Source organism: Paroedura picta, chromosome 6 (assembly GCF_049243985.1).
Source record: "Paroedura picta isolate Pp20150507F chromosome 6, Ppicta_v3.0, whole genome shotgun sequence".
NCBI classification, from domain to species: Eukaryota; Metazoa; Chordata; class Lepidosauria; order Squamata; family Gekkonidae; genus Paroedura; species Paroedura picta.
Genome location: NC_135374.1, coordinates 22,513,456 through 22,534,517, shown reverse-complemented (window position 1 = coordinate 22,534,517; position 21,062 = coordinate 22,513,456). Strand labels below are relative to the sequence as shown.

The 21,062-nt window shown below is 45.1% G+C and overlaps 1 protein-coding gene across 5 annotated transcripts in view; it reads left to right on the top strand.

Annotated features, from left to right (window-relative positions):
* Positions 1-21,062, top strand: part of SPATA13 (spermatogenesis associated 13) — a 159,993-nt gene that overhangs the window by 16,145 nt on the left and 122,786 nt on the right. Inside the window, exon 2 of one of the 5 annotated variants that reach the window (XM_077341712.1) lies at positions 6,814-6,946. The exons of 3 other annotated variants lie outside the window; for them this stretch is intronic. The gene's annotated coding sequence lies outside the window, so the exon portion shown is untranslated. Of the gene's footprint in view, positions 1-331; positions 351-6,813; positions 6,947-21,062 lie in introns of those variants that run through there. One more of the 5 variants, XM_077341713.1, reaches the window with a different exon arrangement.

Sequence of the window (21,062 nt, the reverse complement as noted above, 5' to 3'; positions counted from 1 at the left end):
AGTTCCCTCAGGAATTTTCTTGAGCCCTTTAACTTGAGTTTTCAGTAGGAAAGAACAAGAGTCCAATTAGCACCTTAAAGACTAACAATATTTGTGGCAAGGTATGAGCTTTTGTGAGTCACTGCTCACTTCTTGAGATAACTTCTTCAAACATCTTTTGGACTCTTGCTCTAATCTACTGCTACACATGGACTAACTCAGCTACCCATCGGGAATTTTCAACTTTCTTTTCAAAGCCATCCTACCGGTCAATTAAGCAAATCTTGAAGCCTTCTTCCAGCCAGGACCCTTCCTATAATTCAAGGTATTTCCCCTCCAATTGAAGAGCTACTTAGATTGGAGGAAAATTGGTGAGTTGGGAGGAACTTTCTCCAGCTTGTGGTAGGCTAAGTCTATGGTAATATAGTGTTGTTATAATGTGTTTTGGTCTACAGATGCAAAAGCAGTAGGATGACTGAAAGAAGCTTTATCATTCATTTTAAAAACTTTATTAGCATGGAATGTGTTAAATATTTAATAGATTCAAGTGGGTAGAGTCCAGGGGCACCTTTAAGACCAACAAAGTTTTATTCAAGGTATGAGCTTTGGTGGGCAGGCACCCTTCTTCAGATATCATGTCATGGAATGGAAGTAATCTCTTCACATTTATAGGCAAAGCGTGAGAGTAAATTAACAACAACATAATGAAAATGGTTAACAGATTCCAGAGATAAATAGGAAAAAACAGCCATTTGGATTTGTTTGTATTCACTGGAGGTTGAATTACATGGGAAACATTTTGAGCATTTAGCTGTATCTGTTTGCAGACCAGAGAATAGCATATATATTAAGGTGACCGGATTTCAACATTGGTAAAGCGAGACACCATTGACCAGGAGGGTTCTTGATTAAAAATTTGGTCTGTATGGAGCAACAAAAAGTGTCATAGAACGCATAGAACGCAAAATTGTATTGTAATATATATATATATATACTAGGAACAAAGCCCATTTTTAAAAATGGGCATGGAGAAGGCAGCAGGGGCGGGCGCAGTGCAGGAAGGGCGACGGGCCTGGCAGGAGCTTCCAGCGTGGCAAAAACGCTACCCATGCCTTCCCCGGGGCCCAGGAAGTGTTTTTCCTCCCCCCCGACTTGCAAAAATTCTCCCCAGGCCCCGTGGAGGGCGACCCATGGCGCTGTGAGCCGCGGAGCGCCTTCCCCGAGGCCACAGGGAGCCATGGAATGTAAAATGGGTGGTCCAGACAACTTAAAAATCAAATTGGATGAAATGATAACAGAAATGGCTTTTGTGCACATTTGGAAAAGACGAATGGAGAGTGATTTTAACACTTCTGTTTGTGCAAGGACTGTTGTACACATGAACGTCTTCAATGGAATCCAAACTAGTGTTTTCTGAATGTTCTCAAATCAACGCTTGGTAGGAAATGTATGAAATATATTTCTGCTACAGTCCATCAAGAGATGTAAATCCCCCTCTGCCTGCACTTCAATATGTAACCTCAAAAACATTTGGCAGAGGGCAAAAGGAATTTTTGAAACAACAGTGGTGGGTATTTTTGCAACATAGTTTTGGCTGCTGAATGTAATCTACAGCCATTACTCATCACCACTGAATGCAGGTTTATCTGGCAGATACAATGGGCATGATGCATCCCTGCAAATGCAAAGGAATTAAAAAATCAAACCACCTCCTAAAAATGGCAGCTGTGCTGAAGCAGCAGACAAGTTTTCTGTTGTGGCCTATCTGCTCCAAATCTCCATGTCCCCAACTTAGATTTTGCCAGTTTTCCACCATTCTGTTGACTAAATGTCAGGGAATAACCTATAAAGAGAGCTAAGTGGGGAGCTAAGGTGCTGTACTCACAGTTGGCAGGCTGTGATTATTCACTGCTGAAGGAAATGTTGTACTCTCAACATGTTCAGGGGCATGCTTTTGTTCTTTCCTCTGCCACATATATCCAGGCCAGAAAGCTGGTGTTATTTTGTTCTGGGGAGAAGTTGGAAACCAACTGAATGAATATTGTATGGAGGCAGGAATATAATGGACTGAGTATTTATATGGGCGAGATAGAAATATTACCCTTTCCATTTTTTTTCTGTTTCCCACTATGGAACTCCAGGGAGCACATGTAGGGTTCCATGCCAAAATTACCAGACTCAAACTGCATCATGCTCCCTTAGGCCATACTCTGAACCCATATAAAGCTGGCACTGTCTCTCCCTTACATAAGACCTTAAGTTGGTGGGCCTTCATGCAAATGTCGCTTTACCTCTACTTGACAATGGCCCAAGGAGCCATTATCACAGATCAACCTGATATTGCTGATCAACCTCTGATCAACCTACGGCTGGACGTTTTGGTTCTGATTTCCATAAGGTGTGGCGAAAATGACATGGCTTCTTGAAGTGGCTTCACAAGAAAGTCCAGAGCAGCACAAAAGGGGTGAAAGAGTAATCTTGTCACTTTAAGATTATTCAGCCTAGACCAGGGGTAGTCAGCCTGTGGTCCTCCAGATGTCCATGGACTACAATTCCCATGAGCCCCTGCCAGCAAGTGTTGGCAGGGACTCATGGGAATTGTAGTCCATGAACATCTGGAGGACCACAGGTTGACTACCCCTGGCCTAGACCTTAATTTACCTGCATGGGTATGCGGAGGGGTTACATTTTAGGTGTAGGGAGGAAGATCGGAATTGCAGATTTTTGTGAAAATAGAAATGTGGTGGTCCATCTGCACCTGGAGAACTTGGCTCACACTTACCAAACTCCCAAGAGAAGGTGGAGAAACTCTTGCCTACATCTGAAATACAAGTGAGATGAAGTCCATCTTAGTTGTTTTACTAAAGGACTGAGTTCCGACTGAGGCTGCCCACATGGAGACGGAGGGGGGAATAATTTAACATCAAACCAGAACTGATGAAGCGGACAGAGCAGGAGTTCTCTTTCATGGCATCAGTGGTTGGGAGAAACTCAGCCATATTCCTTATGGTGAAATAACATTTGAGTTCTATTCTTTTGAGTTCTATTCTGGAGAGCCAGCTTGGTGTAGTGGTTAGGAGTGCGGACTTCTAATATGGCATGCCGGGTTCGATTCTGCACTCCCCCACATGCAGCCAGCTGGGTGACCTTGGGCTCCCCACGGCACTGATAAAGCTGTTCTGACTGAGCAGTGATATCAGGGCTCTCTCAGCCTCACCTCCCTCACAGGGTGTCTGTTGTGGGGAGAGGAAAGGGAAAGCGACTGTAAGCTGCTTTGAGCCTCCTTCAGGTAGAGAAAAGCAGCATATAAGAACCAACTCTTCTTCTTCTTCTCTTGTATTGGTGTGTATTGTTCTGAGTTGACAATAAAGAAGCAAACATTTTAAACAAATAGAGCTCAGGTTCAAAGTTGGGAAGGGGGTTCTTTGGCTTCTGTTTGGACATGCGAATTACCACTTCTCTTTATCTACCTGATTCTAAAACGTTTACACTCTCGTTTTTTATTGGCTGGGTTTATCATGTTTTGTTAATTTTAATGCCTCTATGCTTTTTGTCTTGTTTTATTGTTTGCCACCGCAAGCAGCTCTCTGAAGAGACTGCATATGAATTTTCTAAAGCAATAAACGTGGGACACAATAGTATTGGGTATGTAGATACAATGTGCTTGAAAGGTATAACAGTTCTGTGCAGAAATATAGCACAAGAACAACAACTACCAATTTTAGAGCTGCTAGGTTCTCTCACAGTACCCAAAAAAGGCATTTTTAGCATTAATCTGGAGTGCGGGGAAATAAAACCATTTAAAATATCCCTCTGTCTTTAAAGGATTTTTAAAAAATGACTCACTAACTTGGAGTGGTTAATGTTCTTAATGCTGACTTGGAGGAGGTCCATCTAGAATAGCTCTCTTTGTTGTCAACACGATTTTTCTAGGAAGATAATAAACCTTGACATTCAAGCCAGTTTTGTCCTCCTCTGACACAAGGCTCTGATGCTGGCACACAAAAAGATGCCATATGGTTAAATGTCATTTCAGTATCGATGGGAACATTTTTATAGGGTGTAAATGGACCAGTGGGTATCCGCTGCCAAGCTTTCACATGAATGAGACCATTGGAATTTCACAAGCTGTTAGCAACACTCTTTCCTTTAGTTCCCACCCCTCCTCACCCCTTCTCCCTGCTGCATGATTAATAATGTGTTTGTTAAAAAGGGAAGTTCTTCAAAATTTAAATCTAAGGACTGTCCACATCAAATGATACCAAAATACTGGCAGTCTTCGAGCAAAGGTTGGATACACACTTTTCTTGGATGCTTTAGGATGCTTAGGGCTGATCCTGTGTTGAGCAGGGGGTTGGACTAGATGGCCTATTATGACCCCTTCCGATTCTATGATTCTATGATTCTATGATTCTATACTAGAGCTGTCTGCAGTCTGAACTTCCAGGTGCTGTTACCTCTTGTTAGTTTTTGAGCCTGTGGGTCCCTCTAGAACAGGGGTAGTCAAACTGCGGCCCTCCAGATGCCCATGGACTACAATTCCCAGGAGCCCCCTGCCAGCATTTGCATTTGCTGGCAGGGGGCTCCTGGGAATTGTAGTCCATGGACATCTGGAGGGCCACAGTTTGACTACCCCTGCTCTAGAATTATAGCACAAGATGTTGAGTGCAACAACACAATGGCTGTTTCAAGAGGCAGAGCCAACCACAAAGTGTCAATATTTGCAGCATGCATCAGTCTAATCATAACTCTTCCATAGGAAGAAACAGTATAACAGGATGCCTTTATAATCAACACATTGTTTTACCATACTTTCTCGCATATAAACACTTTACCTTCAGCCACATAGTGAAGGTCCTTATGCTGTGATGGCAGTTTTTTAAAAATCTGCCCCATCAATCAGAAGCCCTGCTGAGCAAAAGTCCCATCTGGCCCCGCCCACTTTCTAAAAGCACTTGGTGGGCACCAGGAAAGGTATTGCCAAGTCACATGGTGGGGGCTGGGAGGAGGCCTCCGGAGTCTCAGGCAGAAGTCTTGCACGTCACCTACTATCTGATCCTTTTAACTGGAGATGTCTGGGCCGAGCAAATTTTCACTGAGACACAGCCATACCTCAATAGTAGAGCCGTGCTTGGTATGCAGAAGATCCCAGGTTTGATCCTTGGCATCTCCAGTTAAAGGATCCGGCAGTAGATTATGTGTAAAACCTCTGTCTGAGACTCTGGAGATCCACCGTCAATTTGAGTAGACACTACTGACTTTGATAGACCAAGGGTCTGATTCAGTAGAAGGCATTTATGTGTATTCTACTTTTCTTCCCACTGGGGAACCAAAGAAACTTACATCTTCCTCTGTTGTCTCCTTGCAACAACAGCCCTGGGAGAGAGGTTAGGGTGAGAGAGAGTGGCTGCCGAAGGTCACCTCATGAACATCTGTAGCATGGGGGGGGGGGTCTGAATCGTTGTCTCAATATCCTAGTCACCCAAGACAGGACAGAATAGAAATTTAAAAAGTAAATAAATCACCTAAACACTGCAACAGTGATCTCTGCATCTGAAGAACATTATATGTGAATTATATCTGAAGACGTGTGCATGCACATGAAAGCTCATACCTTGAATAAATCTTAGTTGGTCTTAAAGATGCTACTGGGCTCAAAATTTGTTCTGTTGATTCAGACCATCATGGCTACCCACTTGAATCTTATCTGCAGATCAGTGTTTACAGTTTCCTGATCTGGAGGCAATCTAAAGTCATTTATATAACCACATAGCAGAAAGTCAACTGCAATGACTACCAAAATACTTGTCTTCAGCGATGCCCTGCCTTGATAAATGACTCTGATGAATTACTGAACAAGGAAAAGGTTTTAACGGTGAATAGCAGTTCAGTTACGAAATCCCTTCCCTTTCTCTTCCCTCTGAAATCTGCTGAGTACAACTAGGAGCTGACCACTTAAGAGAGGGGTAGCCAAATTCTGTCTCTCCAGATGTCCATGGACTACAATTACCATGAGCCTCTGACTTCTGGAGAGCCACAGTTTGGTCACCCCTGACCTAGGACATAGTTCACTGATTCATGTGACGAGTCTCCTGCATACATTTACGGCAGCTGCATAAGCCTTTCTGGCGACCTCCAAACCACAGTCACGTCCTCTGAAGAGCACCAATATGGAATTCTCCAGAGTAAAAGGACTTTCAGTCTCTATGTCTCACACTTGGAGCTTATCCTCTTCTCACCGAAACTCCTGAAAGGAGAATGTGGTTGTCCAGTGAAAGAGCCCTCAGAGTAGAGAACAGGGCTGTCTCTTCGGGTAACAAGGGCAAGTCAGCGGTCTCAGTGCTGGAAATGCAATAGGGAATGCTGGGTGTGATGGTGACTGATCGGGGATAACCTGAGCAATGGGCAGAGCAAGCTCTCCAACAAGGGGAAATGTATTATTTAGACAATGCAGTTATAAATGTTTAAACAGTTTGCATTGTGTTTAAAACCAGCAAGAATATTGCATTGTTCTATTGTTCTGTTATAAAGGCATTAGTAATAGAACCCATTGTGGGGGGGAAGCACAGCAGGCTCCAGAAAACCTGGGGAGAGCAGACGATGGGCCAACAGGTAGAAGGGGGTCCACCTCTCTTGTGCAGTACCTCCTCAGCCACTGCCAGGATTTCTCTTGCTTTCCCTCCCCGCTTTCCCCCCTTAACAGCCACAAGGCCTCCATAACTGCCTGAGAGGACGGAGAGAGAGAGGCTGGCCAGCCCCACCACCACCATTTCTCCCCTCCAGCTGCTTCATCTTTGTATGCTGCTGAAGCTACTGCCTCCTCCTCCTCCACAGGACTTTGTTCAGAGTGGGGTTGAGGGTCCCTTGGCCCAGGAGCGTCCAGGTGCAGGGGTGGAGCAGAAAAGACGTCAGCATATTGGAGGATGCCACACCTCATGCTTGTTCTCAGCAACCACTGCTTTAAGAGGTGAGTTGTCACCAATACTTCTTGCCTTTTATATAGTGGAGGGTAAGGGGTAGAACTTTGGCCACCTCATGAGAAGGAAGGACTCCCTGGAGAAGAGCCTAATGCTGGGAGCAATTGAGGGCCAAAGAAGAAGGGGACAACAGAGAATGAGGTGGCTGGATGGAGTCACTGAAGCAATTGGTGTGAGCTTAAATGGACTCTGGGGAATGGTAGAGGACAGGAAGGCCTGGAGGATCATTGTCCATGGGGTAGGACATCGGTAGGACATGACTTTGCACCTAACAACAACGAAGGGGTAATAATTGGAGATCAACTGAAAATTGTTTCCTGAAAAAACACCAGAAGGTTTGGAATGCTATTATTCCTTTTGCAGTAAGTTGTAGATAATTTTAGGACCACACTGGCATCCTTGACCGGCCAGTTCAGCAACTTCTTATACAAGGCAGTAAAATTACAGAGCTTTAACACAGGCAGGATGAAACTGGCTAACTGCAGCATTCATCGAGGGAAGAAAGCAAGCTTCCCCTATCTGGTTGATTTGGGGGTGGGGTTCTCCCAGGCTGGGGAGAAGCATGAGAGCTTCTGCCAGTCGGAGCAGACCGTATTCGTCTAGATGGACCACTGGCCTGACTTGGGATATGGCTGTTTCGCCTGTTCAGATCAGTCATTCTCCAAATACTTCTGGCCACTGTGAGAAAACTGTGACCTGGCTGGCATGGAACATGGTTATGTAAGCCTAAACCAGACGGGGAGCTCTTCTTTTGTTTCAGACCAGGAGGGTGCAAATAGGACCTGAAGCAACCTAGGGAGGAGTTAATTAAGGAGAAATGAGTTAGGGGGGGGGTTCCATCTTATTTGTTTGGCGAAGATATTAGCTCTTCGTTGTTGGAGCCTTCTGAGGCATTTGCTGTGATGGGATCATAACCTGTCCTCCTTAATCATTCCCTTCCTAGAACTAAATTACAGGTGTCAGGAGAACTCATTTGGTGGCATTAATCACAGTGGATTAGATTTAGCTCCATCAAGGGCCCCCAACAACACCAAACAGACTTCCTTCAAGCCCCAGTTGGCTGCGTCACCCACTTTGAAATTCTGTAACCATCCAAACATTGATTGGAATGACACGTTTCATTGCATTGTACCTTAAAGCACGCTGGAGTCCACGATCCATCATGTCCTTCTGTTTCCTGTGTTTACAGTAAAACTGGGTTAAGTAATATAGTACATTCAAGCCTTGGTAGATGGGAGAGTTCAGAACCTCAATTAAGATCCCAGGCAGCTTGTCCACCTTGAGGGTGTTTGTGATGATTGGTAATGGATTACTGCAGAGCCAGTTCATGCTGCTCGGAACAAATCTACTCCCCCATATAAGCCATTGGTGTAATGCTTCTAGAGCCAGAAAGATTTCTTGGCTCCTGCTCTGAACAGAGTTTCTCTTCTTCCTCCCCTCAGGAGAGAAAAACAAAGGGGGATTAGATCTTTGAAGCAGACGTGGCTACCCCTCCCCACCTCAAATCTGTTTCAAGTGATTATTAGCCATGTGTTCTGAGAATAAAATTAGAGGTTTAGGAGGGGCATTATAGTTGGTGTTAGTGCTAGATTTTTAAAAAAAATGCCACAAGCCAGTTTTGTATACTAGGAGCAAAGATAGCACAATCTACCACATATTTTCCACGTTGTATTAAGGTACATATAGTGGGTTGACTCCAACAACGTGTGATTGCAAAGGGAAATGAGCACATTTTGCTTGTGCAACCAGCAATGGAATATAATTTTTAACAAAACAACAGTGTGCATATGGAGCATGGAATGTACAACAGATGGCCCACATGACTTCATTTAATTTGGTTTGTAAATTGTATCAGAAGGAATACCTTGTTCTATGTGTTGTGCACGTTGAAAAGGCAGCCTGCGAGGAGACATTGTATATATAGATTTGTTGGGTTGTTTATTTCCCTCTTTTCCCACCAAAGCTCAAAGTAGATTACAGAATATTTTCAAAAAGTTCCATCAGATGGCATAAGACATTCAGTGAACAGTAAGATAGGCCAGGTTTTAACAAATTCTACTTTGAGTACAAGCTTCTTAGAGTAGACAGGGCCAGCTTTAATAGACTATGGCAGTGGTCCGCAACCTTTTTAAGGCTGTGGACCGGTGGGGGGGAGGGCGATCCGGCAGCCGCACATGCGCGGCAGTCCATGCATGCGCAGCAGGTCCGCACATGTGTGTTTGCACCATGTGTGGCTGCAAACATGCATTCGCGGCAATTTTGCGCATGCGCGCGGGTTCACGTGTTCGTGTTTGCGCCATGTGTGGCCGCGTTTGCGCCATGATATGCCGCGCATGCAGGCATGCGCAAAACTGCAGCAAATGCGCATGCGCAGGCTTGCCGCACGTGCACGTTTGCGCCAGCGGCCGTGCTTCCTTCTCCCCTCCGCCCGCAAAAAGAAGTTTGCCGGGCCGCAAGCTAATCGGCTGCTTTGGCGGCCGCTTTGCTTGCAGCCTGGAATGTTTCTCACTGTGGGGGGAGGCGGTTAGAGGGAGCTGCGGCCCGGTGCAGGGGCCATTCCTGCCCGGTGGTTGGAGACCACTGGACTAAGGTATCTTTAGAAATTTTATGTATCCTTTTCAAGGACAAATCACACAGTGGAATCTTATTGTGCTGTATTTCTGTTGATGCATCCTGTTTTGCCCTTTAAAAACTCTAGGCTATTTTCTAGGCTATTTTGGTTCTGGTGTGTAAGTTATTTGTTAATTAGTTCAGTCTTTCAGAAAAGACACTTATATTGAAATTTAGGCAATATGTAAACTACTTAAATGTAAATAGATTAATTAGGTAAAAGGATGATGGTTAACCAGCTACAAATATTTTTAATTTGTCAACACTGTTAGCATAATCTCTTCACATAGGCTTGCCAATCAGTCAGTATTTTGCTGCTGCAAGTAGTACAAGCCCACAGTCTGTTAGTTCAGTGGTCCCCCACCCCTGGTCCGGAGACCGATGCCGGTCTGTGGATCAGGTGGTACCGGGCCACAGTTCCTTCTTGTCCTCCTCCCCAGCTGCTGCCTGAGGGGCTGCCCTGTCACTCTGCTGCCGGCTCACCTTTGGTGCTCTCCAGTGGCCGCTATGGCTGGGGCTCCCCCTCGGCGTGGCACTGCACAGCTGCTGCTGGTAGCGCCCCCCAGTGGGCAGCAGGAAGTCAGAGGCGCTGGCGGGAAAACAAGTGGAGCAGGGGCTCAGGCGGCAGCAACGTCCTTCGGCAAAAGACTACCCCCCCCCCCCCCCGGCCTCAGTAAAATTGTCAAGCATTGACTGGTCCCCGATGATAAAAAGGTTGGGGACCACTGCGTTAGATAACACCCACTGAGATCTGAAAAGAGGGTAAATGTCACATTCTCTCTAGCTCTACCTTAAAGGGTAGATTCAAGTGGGTAACTGTGTTGGTCTGAAGCAGAACAAATATAGAGTCCCGTGGCACCTTTAAGCCCAACAGATTTTTCTTCAAAGTATGAGCTTTCGTGTGCATGCACGCTTTCCTCAGATACAAGACGAACATTATGAATAAAGGGGTAACTGTTTAAAGGACTGCACTGTTTCTTAGTAGATAATCTCATTTTCATCCTCTAGCCCCCTCTGGCTTCCCCAAAATTGATTGTGTTGGGGTCCCCACACAACTCCCCCCCTCCTTCCACAAGTCAGTGACTTTAATTAGCCTCCAATCAAGACAACTATAGATGGGTATAACCTCTTTCCCCTTGACACTGAGGTCACTGGATTGTAGGAAATGTGTTAAGCTCCCCACAACAAAGTTCCTTGCTGCAGTGCCATAAACTGACTTCATAAAAGCCAAGGGGAAGCATTCCTTTCTGACAAAGAAAGCGGCCATCTTTAAGGTTAGGCAACACTTACTCTCTGGAGCAGACAGCCACTATGGGGCAGAAGAATGGGAAGGCGACTATAAGCCGCTTTGAGCCTCCTTTGGGTAGGGAAAAGCGGCATATAAGAACCAACTCCTCCTCCTCCTCCTCCTCTTCCTCTTCCTCTTCCTCTTCTTCTTTAGGATGCTTAGGGCTGATCCTGCGTTGAGCAGAGGGTTGGACTAGATGGCCTGTATGCCCCCTTCCAACTCTATGATTCTATGATTCTATGATTCTTCTTCTTCTCTATGCCATGAATGGCCTGGCAAATGTTCTCCTCCCCTCAGCTGAGCTCTAATGGTAATTTCTGCCACAGAAATCCATGCAACCTTCACTGACTGATTGGCCACCATGGCCTTATTCAACATGCATGGGATTCAATGTGAGTCCTTTGGTCTTTATTAGATAATAACTTCTTCCACTGACTCAAAGGGAGCTCTCCAGCTAGCTATTCATGCATTTTCTAAATAATCTGTCATGATCACCTAGGGGCACAATGGTCACACAACGATATTTATTGGCCGTGTTGACCTTTTGACACCGTGACAAACAACACACATTAGGAGAGGGGAGTGAAAACAGACTGTTTTCCAGCCAGAAAAGCAATTTAGTTGACTGACTTTCCTCTCTGCATGAGGCCACAGACTGACTCTTTTTGTCACACACACACATACACTCACCCACACATGAGCTCTGAAAACTTCACTTGATTTTTGAGATGTGAGTCTTAATCTTTAAGGCCTATACAAAATGAACTGCCAGCTTTTATCATCAAAATGTTATGTATGATATAAACCTTCTGACTTCTTGGGGATAGAAAGTGTTAAAAATATCCTGTTTGCACTAATATTTATTGAAATAGATAGAACAAATGTCTGCAGGTATTTTTTATTAATCACATTGGTATCCCATAATTCCTGCCAGATGCTCAGGGAAGCAACATTAGGGGGAACCGTATTTTCTCCTTCCAACAATGCTTGTGAGGTAGGCTGATGTAGAAAAAGTAACTAATGAACTGTGAGAAAAAGGAATTTGGGCATCTAACTACAGGTATAGGGTAGGCAAACACAGTTTGCTTGTTCTCTTAGTATTAAACTCAGACCTGGCTCTAGTTTTATTATCTGGTTTAGTCCCAAAGGAAATTTTAAAGAGAAATTACAGATCTATCTATTAAGTTGGTTTTGCTTTAATTTATCACGTTAAAGGATTTGTTTTTGCTAATAAAATCTTCCCGCACATTTTGTAACATAGAAGGTAATGCTTTCATAAAATATTTATTTGCCACATATATATCCCGGGTCACCATATGAGCATTATGACTCCTTTTCACATGAGCTTGAGGGATGATAATGGGAAGCTGTGGTCCATGAGAACTGGAAACTACAGAAGTAATTTAGGGCATTAGTCTGTGAAATGACTGCATAAGCTTTAGCATTCACCCAAGGAAACTGAATTCCAGTTTTTAAAACAAACTAGTTGTCCTATATGAACTACACATAATGCTATCAGAGTGGGAGACCCAAAATCAAAAGAAACAATTGCTCATCAAAGGTTCTCTGGTGGGCATATTAGAACCTGGCTGCTTAAGTTAAATAGCATGCTGCAATAAAACACAAGTAACTTGAGCTCAGACTTTGAAAAGAGAAACATCCTTCCTTATATAAACTATGTTTGTTAGCTTTAGATGGATGGATTGGGCTGGAGTCAGCATTCGTGGGTATCTCCCCCCACCCTGAAAACTTCCCAGGACATCCCAGAGTTAATTGCTATGGAAACTTGTCCCAGCTTTCTGAAGAATAGTATGGGAACCTCTAGGCAGGGAGTTAATGCTAATGTGAAACTTTAAGTGAAGGGAATCCTGTATTGGAATATATAGTCAGTTTATATTAGGCCCGCACAACAGACCACAAAATAAGATAGGATATGGAATCTTGTAATAGAATGAATTAATTGCATTGTCCCTTGGACTGCAAAGCGAACAAACCAGTCAGTCCTAGAGGAGATCAGCCCTGAGTGCTCTTTAGAAGGCCAGATCCTGAAGATGAAACTCAAATATTTTGGCCACCTCATGAGAAGGAAGGACTCCCTGAAGAAGAGCCTAATGCTGGCAGCGATTGAGGGCAAAAGAAGAAGGGGACAACAGAGAATGAGGTGGCTGGATGGTCACTGAAGCAGTATGTGCAAGCTTAAATGGACTCCGGGGAATGGTAGAGGACAGGAAGGCCTGGAGGATCATTGTCCATGGGGTTGCGAGGGGTCGGACACGACTTTGAAACTAACAACAACAAAGTTGTATTCATGCAGTGCTGCTACAGGAACTGCCTGTTAGCTATGATAGAATTCTTCCATAGGACTGCTTTTTGTTCTGTTTTATATAAAACATTACCTTCTTTATATGTATGAATGCAGACTCATGCATACCGGTCCAGGAATATATGTGTTCCTGCATGACTTCTGTTAATTTCAGTGAAATATGCTTTGGGGAATCTCACCTAACTGTGTCTCCCCTTTACCTAGAGGAGTACTGATAGATTTGAAGAAACATTCAAACTCTTGAGTGCTCAGTTAAGACCTTATGAACAATTTCATATTCCTTTTCTGCTCTCCAAAGCTTTTTTTCTTACTTCATCTCATTAAAATTCTTGCCCTTGACAGTCCTTGAGTGAACCTAAATTCATTTTTTCCCCCCTGACAGCCTCCTGTAGCAGGATTTCAAAAACTTTTTCACAGTTCATTCTTCACTACTCCATTAATTATCCTTCCTTGGTACCTGAGATCACACAACCCACCTACACTATATGTTAACATGAAACATTGAGCCTTCTCAGACTGCAGACTCCGGAGTGACTGGGGAACTCTGCATATTTGTCTGATTCTTACAAATTTTATAGTATAGATTTATGCATAGGATTTCCAGTTCCCAGTAGGCTGGGATATATATAACATTACATATAACACAAGAGCCTCTTGTGGCGCAGAGTGGTAAGCAGCAGAAATGCTGTCTGAAGCTGTCTGTCCATGAGGCTGGGAGTTTGATCCCAGCAGCCGGCTCAAGGTTGACTCAGCCTTCCATCCTTCCGAGGTTGGTAAAATGAGTACCCAGCTTGCTGGGGGGTAAACAGTAATGACTGGAGAAGGCACTGGCAAACCACCCCGTACTGAGTCTGCTATGAAAAAGCTGGAGGGCGTCACCCCAAGGGTCAGACATGACTTGGTGCTTGCACAGGGGATACCTTTACCTTATCACTATATATATCACTATACTAGTAATCAAGCCCGCTGTAAAATAAACACAGCGGGCGCTAGGCAAGGGAGCCCCCGGCAGTCGCGCACAGCGCGGCTGACGGGGGCTCCCTTGGCCGGTGGCTTGACGCGGCGACTGCCAGGGGTTCCCTTGGGCAGCGGCGTGCAACTGCCGAGGGTTCCCTTGGGCGGCTTCGCGCCTCTTGCCGTGTCAGGACGCCGGCAAGGAAGCAACTGCGAGCCACGCTCCTCGCCTGCCGATTGGCCCGGCCGATGGTCTGTCCGGAGGAAGGGGCCAATCGGCACCCTTCCTCATCCCGGACAGAGCCCACCCTAACTCCTCTCCCTAAGCCCTTACGGCTTTATTCAGTCCGCGGCGCCCACGGCGCCTCGGGCTGTGTAAAGATATATCACTATCTTTAATCCGCTCCTGTGGAGCGGATTAAATAAAAAAATAAGGGCTGTCGGGGAGGAGTTAGGGCGGGCTCTGTCCGGGATAAAAACTCGGAGGAGCAAGTTTTCGGAGTTCGCTCCTCTGAGTGGCCTTCCAGGGCCAAGTGGCCCTGCAAAGCCCTGCAAAGCGTGCCTCCCTATTGGCCACTTGGCCCATCTCCCGAATGCCGCGCCGAGAACTCTCCAGTCCTCCCGAGCCGCCATCCTAGCCGGATGGCTGCCGGGGAGGAGGCTCGCTCGACTTTGCTGGCCTCGGGGAACAGTTCTTCCCCTCTGCCCAGCTACTGCCCTTCCCCAACTGCCCGCTTCCCCTCTTGCCATCCTACCGACCTTCGCCGACGCTGCCGACACCAGACACCAACCTCGCCGCACTCTGACCCACCTTCGGCCTGGCCGCCGCGCCCAGCCACCGCGCTCGCCGCTTACGCCGACCCCGGCCCTCTCCCCGACCTTCAGCGAAGTTCCCATACTTCCCGGCCTGTCCGCCAACTTCACTGCCACCACGCCAGCACGCATGCTGCGACCTGCCCGCCGACACCACGAGGCCGCTGCTCCGCAACTACCGCAAGACCTCGCCGCCCGGCCTCTACATTGCCATGGACGGAGGCCCTCCCCCGCCCCGCGGCTCCGGCACCAGCCCAGCGCACAGCATTCACCGGCAGCCTGGGACAAAATGGCCGCCCAACCCACTCCTCACCTCTTTCATGCAGCTGGTGCCGACGGACACATCCGAGGAGCCTGCCCCATGTGAGTTCCACCCCACTCGACTGCCCCAGGCCCGCTGCGCCACCAGCCCCGTCCATGGCCGCCCTCCCCGCCCACACAGAATCCACACAGAGTCACCCAGGGGGAGTGAGAGCCCTTCTAGCGTCCATTTTATTTTCATATAAAATGGGCTTTCTTTCTAGTATATATATATAACTGGGATATATATAACTGATATATAACACTATTCACAAGAACTGTCCCCCTTGTTTACCAGGCATATCCCCTCATTTTTGTTACCAGTCTCTTAATTTGTCCCTGTTTGCCTCTTGAGGGGTAGATTGGGGTGGTGGTGGAGATGCCTCCATAAAATATTAACATGCTTACACCAGTATGCACTAAAGGAGTCATGCTATCACTATATCCTGCTATCAAGAAATTACGTATCTTAAATGAGAGAGACCTTAAAGCAGATATGTGTCAATGAACACGCATAAACTGTTTGATTCAATGACATGTGGTAGAATAGGCGACTGTTAAAGTAAAGTGACTCAGGGTACTGTAATGGTGAAGAAACTGCTTTAGGATCTGTGGGAATTTCTTGGTTTGTAAAAAGTGTTGTTATTCTAATAACAATTGACAAACATCTTTGTTTCTGGTCTATGAAATGCTGGAGAGACTGCAGAAGTATGCTTGTTATGCCTAGCAGTGGATTTTGTGGGATTTGCTGGGTATTACATTTGTAATCGCCCTGACCTGGATGGTGTTGGCTAGCCTGATCCAGATCTCAGAAGCTAAGCAGGGTCAACCCTAGTTAGTATTTGGAGGAGGGAGACCACCAAGGGAGTCCAGGAGGCAGGCAATGGTAAACCATCTTTGAGGGTCTTATGCCATGAAAACCCTATAGGGTTGACATAAGTCAGCTAAGACTTGCCTGCACTCTCCACCATCACTACCAAGTTTGTAATGTGGAACAATGTCCATTCTAAATCTAGCAGGAATTTGTTAATATTGGCTTTATTTTGTTTCTTTTTTTAACTGGCTTTTAAAAGAGAGCCATAGAGGAGGCCTGTGAAAGCTGTGACTGACCAAGCCACATATAGTCCAGAGCCACATATAGAGGTTTTTATTTTTTATTTTTTGCCTGCCTGGAAATGCAAAAAAAAAAAAAAAAGTCTGCCTTCAGCACAGTTGGTTATTGGAATGGCTACAGATCCAAAGGCGCTTCCTCTTTACTTGCTGCTTGTGCAAAAAGTTTTTTTGTCTATGGGAGGGTTGCCAGACCCCTGGTGGTTCCCTACTACCCAGCTGTCAACCACCTGGCCAGCAGGGGGAACATATCTTGAAAAAGAGGGAGGCCCAACCAATGTTTCAGTATTGTACCCATGTCACTTCCAATGTGACTTGGAAGTTATGTCATCATATTGGGGATGTTTGAGTAGCACTCTGGTATTTGGGCAGAAACTCTATGATAGCAGCCAAATTTACCATAGAATTTTTGTCCAAATACTAGAGAGTCACCCGACATTGCTGTGTTATGACATCATATCCAGGTCCTGCTCCAAGTAAGGTAGGCAGATGGCTGAATTGTTGGTTCGGCCTCCCTTCTACTCCCAGTAAGGCCCACCATTCACTGGTTGCCAGGCAACTCTAGTCTCTGAGTTACAGACTCTGGTCTTCTTAACAGTTTTGCACTGATCCAGTTTTGCCCTACAACCTGGTGCTGTGTCTGCAGCTCTGGGTTTACAGGAAGTGTGCCTGCTTGGTTGTAATGTTGCCAGCTGGCATTGTTCTTGCACCTTTAATAGCTGTATATTCTCCAGGAATCATGGTAGTGCTTTAAACTGATTTGCGTGGGAAAAGAAGGGTGGGGTCTTTGTGCTTTTTCAAAACAGAATGGTCATCTGTAAACAATAAGCTGCACAAGGTGCTGTTTTTCATTAATAAAGAGAGGTGTGTCTCTCTCCAGTAGTCTTGAATATATGACTAGAATGAAACCTCAGACAGCTTGCTAAGGAAATTCAATGAAAACACATGAATCAATTGCCATATACAAATTAACTTTTTTGTGATAGCTTCCTCCACCCATCCTAATTAGTTTAATTTATGCTCATTATACAGTCACATGTTTTCTACCTGTACAAATTCTTCTAAACACACAAGACCTTTTCAACATATGGCTGAAAAGTTTCAAGACAGCTGTCATAGCAGTGGTCTGGTGCAGACATAATGTTGATTTAACTATGGTTAAGAGACTGGGAACAAACCATGAGCTCATGATCTTATTTCCTCAGCCCCTTCCCCTCTCTGATGCAAATTCTTTTCGACTCCTTTGTAAGCTTTAGCTATGCTTTAGCATTATAGACTTGCATAGCCAAGAAGCATGGTTAATGATAACCAGGTTCCCACTTAACCAGGTTTTATGTATTTATTTATGATGATGATTATTAGTTTTATATACGCCCCTCCCTGGGTGGTCTCAGGGGGGTTTACAGCATAAAGTAGAAACATCAATAAAACATCAGTAAAACAGATAAAATGTCGTGGAATGGAAGTAATGTAATGTCCTCTGTTTTTTCATTCATCTTTTAATTGGAATAATTGATTTGAACAATTAGATTGTAATGTAACTATGACTAGTATAATGCATTGTAGTTTGGAATGGTATATGTATATGCTTTTCTCTGGTCCACAGAGACAGCCTAAAGCTCTACTTCAAAGGAGATCATGCCCCAAGATGCTTCCATGCTTGAGAGGAGAGGCAGAGGGCAGAAAGGCAAGGTCTCAGCTAGCAATTGATTATCTAGTTGCCCATTATTCTCTTAATGAGGACATATTTATTGAACCCAAGATGTTTCCCATGCAACTCAATCCAAATGGCTGCTTTTTCCTATTTATCTCTGGAATCTGAATCATAGAATCATAGAATCATAGAGTTGGAAGGGACCATACAGGCCATCTAGTCCAACCCCCTGCTCAACGCAGGATTAGCCCTAAGCTTCCTAAAGCATCTGTTAACAATTTCGTTATGCTATATGTTAATTTATTCTCACATTTCCCTATAAGTATGAACTGATTACTTCCATGATAGTTTTGTTCTCACACAACAGTAATGTCAGGGCAATCTCAGCCCCACCTATCTCACAGGTTTCCTGTTGTGGGGAGAGGAAGGGCAGGCAATTGTAAGCCGTAATTGTAAGCTGTCCTTCTAGTAGAGAAAAATACAAACCAACTTGTCTTCTGCTGCTGCTTCTAAAAGTGATCAAATCTGTTGCATTCATAGGCTGTGAACAGAGCATGTGCCCTTTGAAAACCAGTGTGGTGTTATGGCTAAAGAGCAGCAGACTCTAGTCTGGAGAAACAGGTTTGATTTCCTACTCTGCCTCTTGCTGCCAGCTGATTGACCTTGGGTCATCACAGTTCTTTTTGAACTTTCTCAGCCTCACCTGCCTTACAGGGTAGTTGTGGAGAGAGGAAGGGAAAGGTGTTTGTAAGCTTCTCTTGGACTTCTTCGAGCAGGGAAAAGTGGGGTATAAAAACCCAACCCTTCTCCTTCTTTGTTATATGCTGTGCTGAGTTCCACCATCCTGTGGGTTAGATTCAGCACAAGATTTCCACTTGCATTAGAGGTCTTACACAAGTGGAAACACAAGAAAAAGAACTTAGTAGCCACTTGCACATGGCATCCACACTTCTATGACTTTCACAAGACATTACACAACAAATACGTAAACTCTAGCAGCGTCTTCATTCTCAACATGTATCCCCAAGATACAATACAGGAGAGGAATAGGATTGTTGCACAAGATCTTGCATGTGAATGACATGTCGGAATGCGAGATATTACCAAAGATCTTGTGATATCTTTTCTGTAAACAAAAGTATAATATAGGTGTTTCTTTTTCCATTTGCTGGATCCAACCCCTCTGTCTGAAAGAAAAAAACAGCTCACTTTACTGACCTAATTGTGAAGAAACTGAGAGAGCTACAGTTACATCATCCAAAGCAGTAGATCTCATTTTCTCCATTGAATGGCTCATTTTCATGCCCAAGGCCTTAGCTTAGTTAGAACTAATGTTCTAATAGGATTAGTTGGCCCTGCAAGTTTAAACCGCATTGTGCCCATGTGTGGAGAGAAAAAAATCATAAATGTTGAGATGAGGGTTGTGTTTGACTATCTGGTAGTGGACTGGGCTTGTAATTTATTTGGAACAAGAATGATGTCAGTTTCTCATTATTCTCAGATCCACTTACCTGTACTTAGCTTTTTAATGCATTTATGGGCCAGTTCACACTTGCATTTTCATTCGTTGTTAGATACAGTATAAGACACATTGCAGTCACTGATGAAATAGACCCAACTGTAGTCATCGACAAAAGAAGATTCAGGAAAATATAAGAGCAGAAAAAGAAAGACGCTCTAAGGCAGCGGTCCCCAACCCCTGGTCCGGAGCTGGTACTGGTCCGTGGATCAGTCAGTACTGGGCCGCGGCTCCTCCTCGTTCTCCTCCCCAGCTGCTGTCTCGGGGGGCTGCCCTGCCATTCTGCCACCGGCTCACCTTTGGTGCTCGCTAGCGGCCGCCATGGCTGGGGCTCCCCCTCGGCGTGGCACTGCGCAGCTGCTGCTGACAGCGCCCCCCAGCAGGCAGCAGGAAGTCAGGGGCAGGAAAGCAAGTGGAGCAGGGGCTCAGGCGGCGGCAACATCTCTCGGACCTCAGTAAAATTGTCAAGCGTTGACCGGTCCCTGGTGATAAAAAGGTTGGGAACCACTGCTCTAAGGCACTTTGGCACCCTCAGTTGTACCAGCACATGGATTTTGCCTTTTATTTTCACCTACAATTGTTTCATAGACAGAAACAGTAAGGCCAAGTTACATGCAAGTGTGATCACTGTCACTGCAGTCTGTTCAGGAGAGAACAAATGCAGACTTTCATGAAGGACCATGTGCTTCTAAACCAGAGCATTTATCAAACTGGCACTGGTTATATAACCCATCATAGTGCTTAATTAAATGTGGATTAAGTGTTGTAGGCTCTTTTCCAAGAAGAAAACTGAAAAATCTTAGTCTGGCATGCAATGGAAGGAAGGTTCTCAACCTTCCTAATGCTGCAGCCCTTTAATACAGTTCCTCGTGTTGTGGTGACCCCCAACCATAAAATTAGCGAGTGTTCTTTCACAGAAATTAAACTGAAACAATGGCGTGAAGATCCATTGTTCATGATTATATATACATTATTTTTTTCCAGGGTTTCTCAGTTCAGTTCTGCCTCTTGTCCCACCATGCCGATCTCGCTCTTTTCTGCATGTAGGAGGAGTGGTAACAGGGTAGCGCGCCCCCCCCCCCGCCCAAGCTGCCCCCTGTGAAAGGATCGTTCAACTCCCAAAGGGGTCCTGACCCTCAGGATGAGAACCATTGCACTTTTAAGATCAACAAAACTTTAATCAGGTTATAAGCTTTCCTCTGCAAACACACACCTTCATATTTGTATCTGAAATGTGCTTGCACAAAAAAGCATATACCTTGAATAAAGTTGGGTTAGTTTTAAAGGTGCCATTGGACTCAAACGTTGTCCTGCTGCGTCAGACCAATATGGCTACCCACCTGATTCTGTCTCATAGTTTAGTCATGCAAGTCAACAAACAATGCTTGTGCAAAGTGACAAACATATATATGTGAACCAGGGCCTTTCACTAAAAGGGGATGCTGAGTGAGTTGTGACTCACAATGGTCACCAAAGATGCCATATTACATTGGTGGGGGTCACTGATGAGGTACAAGAGACATCATAATCGTACC